At 42.9% G+C, this 12,220-nt stretch overlaps 1 protein-coding gene across 1 annotated transcript in view; it reads right to left on the reverse strand.

The window, feature by feature from the left end:
* The window catches only part of LOC139071488 (microtubule-actin cross-linking factor 1, isoforms 6/7-like), a 359,785-nt gene that overhangs the window by 236,419 nt on the left and 111,146 nt on the right, over positions 1–12,220 (reverse strand). The window lies entirely within an intron of this gene.

The raw sequence follows: 12,220 nt of genomic DNA on the forward strand, positions 1-12,220 counted from the left end.
TGTGGTCTCAAACCATGTGCGAAGCTCATCTGCGGCATCTGTGTTCCACTGTCTTGTTGACTTCACAACAGGCTTGAGCCCTTTTCAGACAGACATTCTGGAACATTTGTGGACAATTCAATCCGGTTTTTAACTGGAACTGTAGTTTTCAGACACACCACTTTTGTACCAGAACTTGTCCTTTCGGCTGCGTTCACACAGCAGGGAAAAGTTCCAGATGTCTGACGGCGGCGGGGGGGGGGGGGAGAGAATCGGACTCATGTTAAGAAGAAGAAGAAAATATCATTTCTATAGCGCCTCTCAAGATAAAAATCACGAGGCGCTTAAGCATAATTCTGCGCACACGAAGACGCATAAGAGACCTGGATGATGAAGCTCAATGGTTAAAGGAATCACTGAAGCGGTGTGAAGCGCTCCGTCGCGCGTCTAGGCGGTACCGTAGGAGGCGAGCTGCCGTGGTTCGCCGCATGCTACAGCAGCGAGCTATCTAGGTGCGCACAGCGTCCCCCGGTCCCCTCCTCCTCCCCCTCCCTCTTGTCCGGAACTTTACCTCACCAGTCTGAAGCAGCCACCCTGTCCGTAACAAGTCCGGACCTGTTACTAGGGGGCTTCGTCCGGATAAATTCCGGAACACGTTATCCGGATGTTTGTATTCAGACACAAAGGTCTTACGGACAGAGTCCGGAACATTTCCGTTTTTCATGGCCTGTCTGAAGGGGGCTTTGGAGAGTTTTAGCCTTTGTTTGTAAGCTGGGATCAGATGGATGGTCACGTGGTCAGAGAGCCCAAGCGCAGCACGCGCTACTGCCTGATAGGCTCCTGTTACTGTGCTGTAACAGTGGTCCAGGGTTTTCCCCTCTCTGGTTGGACATTTGATATACTGTTTATATTTGGGAAGCTCCTGGCTCAGATTTGCTTTGTTAAAGTCTCCGAGTACAATGATGAGTGAATCCGGGTACGTCCACTCCATGCACAGTATCTCTTCCGCGAGCGCACGCTGAGCCTCGTGCACGTCCGCGTCAGGTGGGATGTAAACAGCGCCTAGAATGAATGAGGCGAACTCCCGCGGAGAGTAAAATAGTTTACAGTTTGTGAAAAGATATTCCAGAGATGGAGAACAATGCTGCGCGATCACTGTGACATCTGTGCACCAACCATTATTGATGTAAAAACACACACCTCCACCTGTGGTCTTGCCGGAGAGAGTCGCTTCCCAATCTGCGCGGATGAGGTGAAACCCATCCAGCTGGAGCGTGCAGTCGGGGGTGTCCTCACTGAGCCATGTTTCAATGAAGCATAGAACCCCAGATGAGGAGAAGTCTCTGTTTATGTTCCTCATCAGGGTCAGCTCGTCCATTTTGTTGCGGAGTGAGCGCACATTAGAGAGGAAGATCCCAGGTAGAGCCGTGCGCAGTCCCCGTCTCCTCAGACGCACGAGTGCGCCCGCTCGTTTGCCTCTCCTCCTGCGTCTCACTTTCCTGATCAAAGCTGATATTGAATCGGCCCCGGATGCAACAAAAAACGAGGTTAAGTCCACCGGAATCATAGTGTTGTAACTTATGAGTTCTTCTCTTGAGTAGGAGAACCCAGATACGCAATTTACACACAAAAACAGAACAATCACAGCGCACCAAAGTACCAAGGCAGCCGTCTGCGGCGCCATCTTAGATACAATACTAACATTTAAAATTAGGATTTATGTAGATTATTGTACAGAATACACATTTGATCAATATTTACAAAAATCTAATAAATGTTGAGGAATAATTCTACAATCTAGCGTCCGCTGTTGAGAGATGAGCTCAGTTGAGAGTGTTGGGCCTCACCTAGGTACCGGCTCACCTGCTCTTCACCCCGTTACCAGCCTCCTACACAGCTGCATCCATTTTAGTTAATGACTGTGTTTCTACCCACATGTGAAAATGATAATAATCTGCACCTGTTAGGTATAATTGGTTAATCACACACCTGACTGTAATCCTATAAACCCTCTCATTTAGAGCATTGGTACCTAAAGGAAACCGATGTTTCGGCTGTATGCTGGTGAGGTTCTGTTGCTTCACAATGGCAAGGTTGGGGGGATTAAATCCCAGCTGCAGACTTTCTGTGCTGAGTTAGTATGATCTCCCCATGCTTGCATAGTTTTTCTCCAGGTACGTTCTAAAAACAAATATCACCGGCAATTTTGGAAAATTATCAGTATCATTTTTTACTCTTTAATGAAGGTACTTTTACATACATCCACATATTCCTGAAACTCTTCAGCTACTATTCTCACTCAAAACTTCAAAATTTACGACAGATTTGTGGTAAAGTTTTTAATGGCATTTTTACATTGGGCCCGGCCCAGTTCGATCTTGACAGCATCGGCTCGTCCCCGCACGGCCAGGTTTTGTTCAAACCATGGTGTCTGTGGTTCACACCACCTTCTCATGAACACGGATGTCCCAGCGTACATGGGCGAGGAAAAGATGTGGAAAAGTCTGTGTTGTCCTCCTTAAGTTGGTAAACAAAGGTGGCCGTGAGCGGTGTAACTTTTGGAGACTCTGACATGAAGCACACAGTTTCCTCTCTCACTGAAGCCCTTTTCAGACAGACATTCTGGAATATGTGTGGACAATTCAGTCCGGTTTTTAACCAGAACTGTGTTTTCAGACACACAACTTTTGTACCGGACTTGTCCTTTCGGCTGCCTTCACACAGCAGGGAAAAGTTCCAGATGTCTGGGGGGGGTCAGACTTATGTTAAGCATAATTCTGCGCACACAAAGACACATAAGACCTGGATGATGAAGCTCAATGGTTAAAGGAATCACGGAAGTGGTGTGATGCGCTCCGTCGCGCGTCTAGACGGTACCGTAGGAGGCGAGCTGCCGTGGTTTGCCGCATGCTACAGGAGCGAGCTATCTAGGCGCGCACAGCGTCCCCCGTTCCCCTCCTCCTCCCCCTCCTCCCTGTCCGGAACTCGACCTCACCAGTCTGAAGCAGCCACCCTGTCCATGACAAGTCCGGACCTGTTACTAGGGGAATCGTTCGGTTTAATTACAGAAAACGTTATCCGGATGTTTGTATTCAGACACAAAGGTCTTAAGGACAGCGTTCTGAACATTTCCGTTTTTCATGGCCTGTCTGAAGGGGGGCTTTGAGACTGCTGTGTGCTCCTCACAGCAGTCTGTTCATGCTGGAGCAGCAGGTCCGAGCTGCAGTCAGAAAAGATGTTTACTCCACCACATCCAGACTGAAAATGAATCGTGCACACGAGAAGTCACTGCTGGCTGATACCAGCCAATCAGAGGATCCCTATTTAAGTAGACATGAACTTCACCCAGCCAATCAGGCGGTAGTGGGTGTGTTGGGTCAGCTTTGCACAAAGTGGAGTGCAGGTCCAACAAAAAAACTCATATTGGTATCAGTTTTTTTCAATATCAGAAATGAAACGTTGGACAATATATCCACTATCTGTACAAAAGCTGCTATCAAACAACTCTACTAAAGCTGTACATTAATGTACAATTTAAAGCCCAAACAACAGTAACCTGCTCTTGATAATGGTTCTTAGTCTTTATTTTGAATAGAGGAACTTGTTTATGACTCAATTTATCTATCCATTTTTCTACCAATTAGTTGTGTTCAGGGTAGTAGGGAGGCTGAGCTTATAGCAACGAGCAAGAGATGATATAGATGTGGACATGTCTCTAGTTCATGTCAGGATTTAGTGCACAACATTTGATAGCGTGTTGGTCTGTTCCATCACTGATCTTTAAAAACACAAACATTTAATAGAAATATCAGTCCAATAATGAATTAAAAGCTAGAATTGGCAACAATGCTGTTAATACATAAAAGGTTAAAAGTGAGGCAGCTATGGACAAGTTCACAGCTGGAAAGTAATGCTGGTCACAGCAGCAGTCAGGCTGAACCAACTTTTGGGAAAGAAACTGGCTGAAGTTTTTTGTAGGTTTTTGAGCTCCTTACTAAACGACCACAGGCCCCAAACTCAATCCAAACAATGTTCCCACAATATTTTCACCACTAAATATTTTGTCTAAGATGTGTGTAAGTTGTACAATAGACTTTCATCTTAAGGAGGCCAGCAGTCATGGGCAGCTGTGGCTACATTGTAGCTCATCAACATCAGTGTGTGAATGGATGAACGATACACTGTAGTGTACAAAAGTATGAATTAAACTATATTAGATCTATCGTGTTTAATCCCGTTCCAAACATCATTAAACACATCCCAACCCTCATTTGCCACCTTCACAGACGAACTCCCAGCACGCAGTGTTGAAAAGAGAAGAGACCAGAGGGGAAAATAAGTACAGCCTTGTTAAACTCCTTTTTCATCAGTGGGGGTTGTGAGAACTGGTACCAGAACTAACGGGACCCCCTGCATGGGGCCAGCAAGTCTGTGTAAAAGACAAGAGACAGAGGGAAAGTGACTTCGAGAGAACTCTTGGCTTCTGAAGTTCCTGGGTTGATAATTTCATGAAGATTTTCACAGGCAAACACACAAACACACACACTGTCACAAGCTCACACAAATCAGCCTCAGTGTGCAATAGCCTCTTTGCTTCACTGCTCAACCCTGAACAACCTCTTTCCTCCCTTGTAACACCCCTGCTGCCTCCCATCGCTCTCTCCTCCCTTTTTTATCCAATTTTATTCCTACTATCTCACCGCTCTTTTCAGCGCTTGCCCCTTTCCACCTCGGAGCTCCCCTCCAATCTTGTGGGATCCAATCGTGTATCCAACCATTTGTCAGCAGTGCATACATTTTACTTCTAGTCTCAGGTGTGGCAGGATTCTCCACCAAAACCAATCCTGGATGAGGAAATTAGTATTTTAACCACTTTAATCATTTTGCTGGGAAGTTCACTCCCATATGACAGTATGCTCTGATGACTGTACAGATTATTTCTGTATTTTGCTGCTGATTGTTTTTATATTCTGCATTTATGTCAGCTGTCTTTGCTTACTGCTCCCCCACTTGGGTTTTACTAATTATCACACCTGTCTGTGGTTACCCATCCTCCCTCAGGTGATAAATAGTTTCAGGTTGCTCCTTGTCAGACGCCCTTCCTTATTTGCATTGTGTCTAACCCCTACTGCTCGAGCCTTACCTGCATTTGTTTCCCCTCTACCTATAAATCACATATGTCTGACATGTAATTTGAAACACCAGGTGCAAGGGCTGCAGACATTTTACTGAAACCTAAAAGTGCAAAAAATAAACACAAAAAAGCAACCAGAAAGCAATTAAGACAAAATTTATGTTTTTTTGTTTGTTTGTTTTTCCAGATCCAATTTGGTTTCTTTGTGATAATTTTCTGGAATGTTTAAAGTCTTTGTTAGTTTTCTATTTTAATTATTGACTCATTTTTTGTTGCTTTAGCATTTATCACCATGATTATTTTATCTCGTATTGATCATCAGAGAGCAGTTTACCTGTAAAATGTTATTCACGTTCACTTTTTCCCCTTATTATAGTTAATTTGCATAATTTGTAGTCACTATGACTCATTGTTTTCTTTTGTTCTCCTAAATTATTTGCAAAGTGTCCTCATTGCCTTTTTTAAGATAGTTTAATCTCATTGGCAAATACAGTAAAATTCAGCATAACTGCCAACATTTATAACATTCATTTTATAACAAAGTGACAAGTAAGAGTTAAAGGTGTGGCTGCCATGTTCCTGGGCAGAGGTGAGTCACGCCATCTCCTCTCATCAGCTGTGAGCTAATTCTCCACAGGTGAGAAGCAGAGGGAGCGGCAGCTGCAGGAGATTTTCCAATCAGGGACGCGGGTTCAAAAGGAGGATGGAGACACATCACTTTGCCGGATGATTGCACCAGTTTGGTAGCCCCAGCCACTTGTTTGTTCTTGTTCGCGCGTGGTTTTGACTAGCTCTCTGTTTATTGGATTTATGACCTCGGACCGTGTATTGGATTACGTTTTTGCCTGACGTTTGGTGTTTGTTTCCCTTCTGCTCAGGACTCTCACACAATCTACTCCACCTTGCTGTCTATGAACACTGGATCTCTCACCACGTCCCATCCTCCTCCGTGGTTCCTGTTTGGGTCCCTCTGCTACCTCACCCCTCCTGGAGCGTTCACCCTCTGCCCAGCGCTCACCCCAGCTTCCCCCTCACCGGTTCATCCCGAACGCTACAAGGACTAGAGCGGCACAGCTCTCTCACACAGGACTTCCCTGTGTTGGTTTCCGTTCCCGTTTTTGTAATAAAGGACTTTATTTTACGACGAGTTATGATTCCGCATGTCTTGGGTTAAACACTTGCCTCGAGTCATGACAGTGGCTCACTTGTTTAATCAACACATCTGCAGTGGTCTCTAGTAGGAATGAATGCCCTTCAAGTTTTACATGGGTACAAAAAGCCCTGGTGCGTCTGTTTCAAGATCTACAAGATTGCCAGAGAAGACAGGCAAGGATTTGGTGTCTTATTTCCTGATTTTTGGACATCTCACCTCTGACTGGATAACAAAAAATGACTACCACTGACTCCGTTTACTTTGCAATGTTGATGTTTTATCTCCAAATAACTCAAGCCTGAAGGAGTTCTGCCCTGCTAATGATAACCGTTAGCTTCTTCGGGCCTCCTGGACACCTAAACCAACAACAGCCTTCTCCGTGAGTCAAGATGGCTGAGTCCATGAATGAGTGACCGTGTCACGTAGATCTGTCAAATCTTTCTAATCCTAGAGCGGGGTATTCAATTCTGGGCCTGGAGGGCCATTATCTGGTACATTTTAGTTTTAACTCGGTTTCAACACACCTGATTTCAATAAGCAGGTAATTAACATGCTTCTGCAGAGCCTGATGAGCTGCTGCACAGGTGATTCAACCACTGAATCAAGTGTGTTCGAGCAAAGAAACCACTAAATCATGCTGCATACCGACCCCCCTGTCCCAGAGTTTCACCATGAGAAAGGTGTAGGAGACAATTTTCACGTTCAGCCTACAAGAAAAACTCAGAGTGAAGATTATAATCAGAAATTATATAAAAAAATGTCTGTTCTACACCTTTAAATATTACAATTCTTTAACTTTCCCACACGACAGCAGATAAAGCGAGAATGATGGTAGAAAGTTATTTTATGTCTTCACACTAAACTTAAATTAAATTTTTCCACTTGATTTACTGATCTAAAAAGATTTTACAAGATATAAACTGTAAATTCAAAGTGCACACTAATCACACAGGTATTTATTGGGCAGCATTTAATCAGTGTGTGTGCATTTGGGTGCTGTTTTGTTCTCATCTGACATGCAGCAACTTTAACAATGAATGTTCAACTTTCAGATTCAGACTCCGTCTTGTCATGATAATCTTTTTGAAAGTTGGAAGTCAAAAGCAATCATAGAGATGCTCCTCGTCACCAAGCATCAAAACAACCCAATACACTGAGTAGAACCCTGCTCAATGGCAGCACAAAGAAAATACATTTATTTGTAGAATTTAAACAGAGCAGAGCGTCATTTGATGGTGTAGTATGTCTGGGCTGTACACAGCAAAAAGGGGCTGACTGGTTACAAAATAAAAAAAAAAAACACAAACCTGCATCATGCTACAGTACAAACATACATTTAGTAGGCGACAGAGGAAATTTAAGAAAAAATAAATTACATCAAAAATAAATTGTTGACAAAATAAGAAAAAACGATTCTAAACAATATCTGAATCTGACTGAGTGAAACAAATTGTGCAAGAGTGAGGAGAGGCAGAAAAATGAAGAAGGAAAGAGGGATTACTTACTCTTGGCTTTTGACAGACTTGCTGTAGAAATAAATACTACAGGGAATAGTGGAGATCAATAGTCTCACTGACACACACACACACACACTGAAAGACTGGTGTGGATCAATACACCTGGTGGAACAGCATTCCAGTAAACAACATTAATGAACACACATCTGTATCCAGCAAATATCTCACGCAACAAATCACTATATGCAGTAAGGCCTCACACACTCACACCCTGCACACGTGTTAAAACCTCTCCAGCAGCGGTGGAGCCGTGTCTGCTCATTCAAACATTAAGAGTCTGGAGATGTGTGCATTAGTGAGTTAGATGTGTGAGATCAACCTAAATGTGCAACACAGTGGGGGATACATCACAGACAATCAGAATCTAAATGTGAGAGTGGTGCAGAACAGCACACACAAGGCTGTCACCAAGATGCACACGTGCACATGGACACATGCTGAATGAATGCTTCACAGACTGTTGGAGGCTCAGCAGAGATGTTGCACCAACATGCAGGGAGGGAGGAGTGTGACTGGAGGTGCTGCTGAGTGGGACAGCAAGTGAAGCACAGCATCCAGAAAAAACACATTTCACTGCACAGATGGTGAAGGACAACCTGACCGTCTCTACATATCTGTGCTGCAGTGTGTCGAAGCACTCAGCAGTCAAGAGAGAAGCATCTAATGGCTAATAAAGCAATGGAGAGAATAAAATCAATACAGGAGCTAAAAAGAGAAATTAATCTTTTTTTCAATCGTCTGAAATAATGCAGCTATAGGTAAAAAATGAATTTTGATTCTGAACATCAATACAATTATTGGGTGAGCTATAACAAAACAACAAACTAATCTCTGATGCTTTATTAGCAATTAAAAATCAGTTTTGCCTCGTGTAAGCCAGTTTTCCACCTTTAATCATACAAAAACACAACGAGCAGAAATGTGAGTGCACCTCAGAGGATCATGAAGATGCATCTCTGTTACCTGTCTGCATGGTGAGCTCTTTTAAAAGTGATGCTGCTTTTGGAGTCTCTGGTTCCAGTTAGAGAGGATGTGAATGTTAATATGACAGACAATGAGACTCTTATGCATTCTTGTAACAACACAGAGCTTTTTGCGTTCAGAGAGTGACAGAATTTTTTATGTTTGATGGCCAATTTTTTTAATAAATCAATCACACCTTTATTACAGGTGTTTTAAACACGACTTGTTGTGTGTGTGTGTGTGTGTGTGTGTGTGCAACACACTTACACTAGAATGAACCTAAATCCTACAATATAAGGATAAAGAACACAGCATGAAAAAGTGCTGCTAGCTATCAATAAATAACATCACGTGTCACGGCAGCTCATGGATGTGGTCATCTTCATTTCCATCAGAATGTAGCCTCCTTCACATCTATGCTACTGGTCTGTATCTCTGAACTAACTTGCCTTGGAACATCTTGCAGTCACGTCTCTTGTTTGTAGTTATTTGTACAATTCTATCTCACGTCTTGTGATATTTTCGTTGTTTTCAATTAGGAGCAAATCAGTTTAAACTACCGTAAATCCTCTAATATTAGCCTGTATTTAATTAACTGCCGGTTATCATATTTTGGCCGGTGTCGGAGTCGGCAGAGGTGAATAATGGCCGGTTTTTTTATTGTGGCCGGGTGGAATGTGGTAACAAGCAAGTACGTGGGGCGGTTGTGTCATCGTCTCACTTCTGATTTGCCAGTGATAGACTGCGAGGGTAACTTTAACCGTGCGGAGACGAAGAGGAGGTGAAAATTTGATATCAAGTTCAAAGAGAATGTGCCGATTATGCTGCAGAACACTCTGGAGAGCAGTAGCAGGGGTTGTATGAACTAGTCACTAGTCGACTTCACCGCTCTATAGTGACTTGTTATGCCTGTCATCGACTAGTCGCTGTCACGTGATAATGACCGGCAAGATGCAGCCCTCGGAAAAGACAGCAGCCTGCTGTCAGCAGGTGACAAGCTCCTGCGCGTCGTGAGGCAACGCGCTGTGCCAGAGCGTCGGTACTGACACCCACCGTAAAACGGACATTTAACCAAATTGTGACCTTTACCCTCTTGCAATTTAACCTTCCCCTCACCCCCATCCTAACCTTAACCAGCTTGCACATTCAAAGCTCTGATTGTTGACGCGCTCCAGACATCTGCGTCATGAGCACGACCACAGTAACATTATCAAATCAGGTGTCACCACCTCAAAAACTAATTTAACACGCGGTCGTTCATGTCGGCTCATTTCCTTTTATGTTTTCTGTCTTTTATTCTTTTATTTGTGCCTGATGCGTTTCGCTGCTGTGGATCGGGGCGCATCACCTGTTTTGTCCTCCGGTGACGCACCTAACTGATGTGGCCGGCGAGCACTCCGCTGTTTTTGCGGTCTGTAGGTCTTTTAGAACTGCAGTTCAAAGGTAACTCATGAGGTGAATATATATGAACCCAGGTAGCAGTTTCTCTTTAGGATTGAGAGGAGATGCAGGAAGATAATAAACAGGCAGGACAGAAAAATAGTCAAATAAAAACAAGTTAGTTTTTGTACCTGCTGCTTGCAACAAACAGACACCACTGAAGGTAATCAGAAGTGAGGAACAGAAAATGAAATAATTATTTTAATGTTTAGAGCAGCAGGAACTCCGAGAGGCTGCAGGCGCATCAGTGAGTTTGCGGCCGCTGCACAGGGGGAGGGGGGAGAGGGCTGAAGCAGGGGGAGGGGGGAGAGGGCTGAAGCAGGCGGAGGGGGGAGAGGGCTGAAGCAGAAACTACCGTTGTTAAAAGAAATGTGTTTAACTTTGAAAATGTGGGCGCACTTTTAATCGTCAAAAACTCCAGTGAACCATTAGTTCATTTTGCTCAAATATAAATTGAGGCCTGCCTCTAATTCTGGTCCTCCTTCCAATAAAGGCCTGGAGCTTGATGAGCTTGAGTCAAATACAGGCCCAGGCCTGTATTAGAGGATTCACGGTAGTTTTCTTGTTTTTAGTGTCACTGTGTATCTATATTAAAAAGTCTTTTCATACACTCTAAAAGTGCTCATTTAGAAATCAATTATTAAATATAACCAGACACACGCTGCCACAGTCATGTCTTTGGGCAAGACACTTAACCCACATTGCCTGCTGGTGGTGCTCAAAGGGACTGGTCAGTGCTCGGCAGCCTCGCTTCTGTCAGTGTGCCCCAGGACAGCTGTGGCTACACTGTAGCTCATCACCACCAGTGTGAATGAGTGAATTACTGGCTGTGTTGTGAAGCGCCTTGGGGGATTGTAGAACCCTGGAATGCACAATACAAAAATACAAGCCGTTCACCATTTACACTGTTGCTTGTGCAAAGCTCCATCCCTACTTTTGCATCACATTTCTGCCATTTCTGCCATAAGATTTCTGACTTTTGTCCTTGAATATTTGAAAACTTCCTCTTCTACCTGAACATCAGGTATGATACTGACTCTTGTAGGTTATATTTCATAACATTCCCCAGTGGAGAGGAAAAGTGGGCTCGTACGACAGTAATTAGTAATGTTAGAGGTTTGTTTAGTTTGTAATTGAAGAGTTCATTTGCAAAAACAGATAACAGCCATTTTTCATTTAAGTCACCAAACTTTATATTGACTGAATGAGATAATAAAAGGATGCATTTTGAGGAAAATGTATAAGAACAAAATTATCTGAATCGCTGAAGATTACACCACCTTTGTTACAAAACAACTGAATGGGGGTCATAAGTCTAAAAGCATACTTGACAACAGCTCTTTATTAAATCAAAGACTCATGCAGAAGGATTTCTAGATAAAGCAAACAGATTTTTCCAAACAGTCTATGACTGGCAAAGAAAAAAGAAATTACAGATGAAATCCCCTTAGTCTTCATATTTTCTCTCCATCCAATAGTCCTGTCTTGCACAAAAAAGTAATCTTCAGCAACATTTTCTATTTCAGACATGTTCTTTTGGATGTGATATACTTTTCTCTTATTTTAAAAGTAATCAATATTTAATGATGATGAATCAAGATGCAAATGCTCATCTGAGGAAACGTTCAAGTTGACGTCAAAAGAAATATAAAATTAAATCCTCTTGCAGACATGACTCAGAATAAATTTGGATGAAGTAGAATGGATGAAGTATTATTAAACATTAATAAAGTTAGACAGTACAAATTTTTGTGTCCATACCAGTCACATAAAATCTTTACTCTGTTTAATGTGGAAACAAGGTGACAAGAATCGGACGGCTGAGAAATTAAAAAGACTGTCTGATTGGTTTATATTGCTGGCACTGCAACTTTCCTAAGTGGTCTTACTGTTAAAATTACTTATTTATCTATCTATATCGATTGAACAACAGGCCAATCAATCAACTGATAGATAGACATATCTGTTAATCAATCGACTGATCGATTTACCGATCAATATTGATCGATTTACCGATCAATATTGATCGATTTA

The sequence above is a fragment of the Nothobranchius furzeri genome, chromosome 8 (genome assembly GCF_043380555.1).
Source record: "Nothobranchius furzeri strain GRZ-AD chromosome 8, NfurGRZ-RIMD1, whole genome shotgun sequence".
NCBI lineage: Eukaryota > Metazoa > Chordata > Actinopteri > Cyprinodontiformes > Nothobranchiidae > Nothobranchius > Nothobranchius furzeri.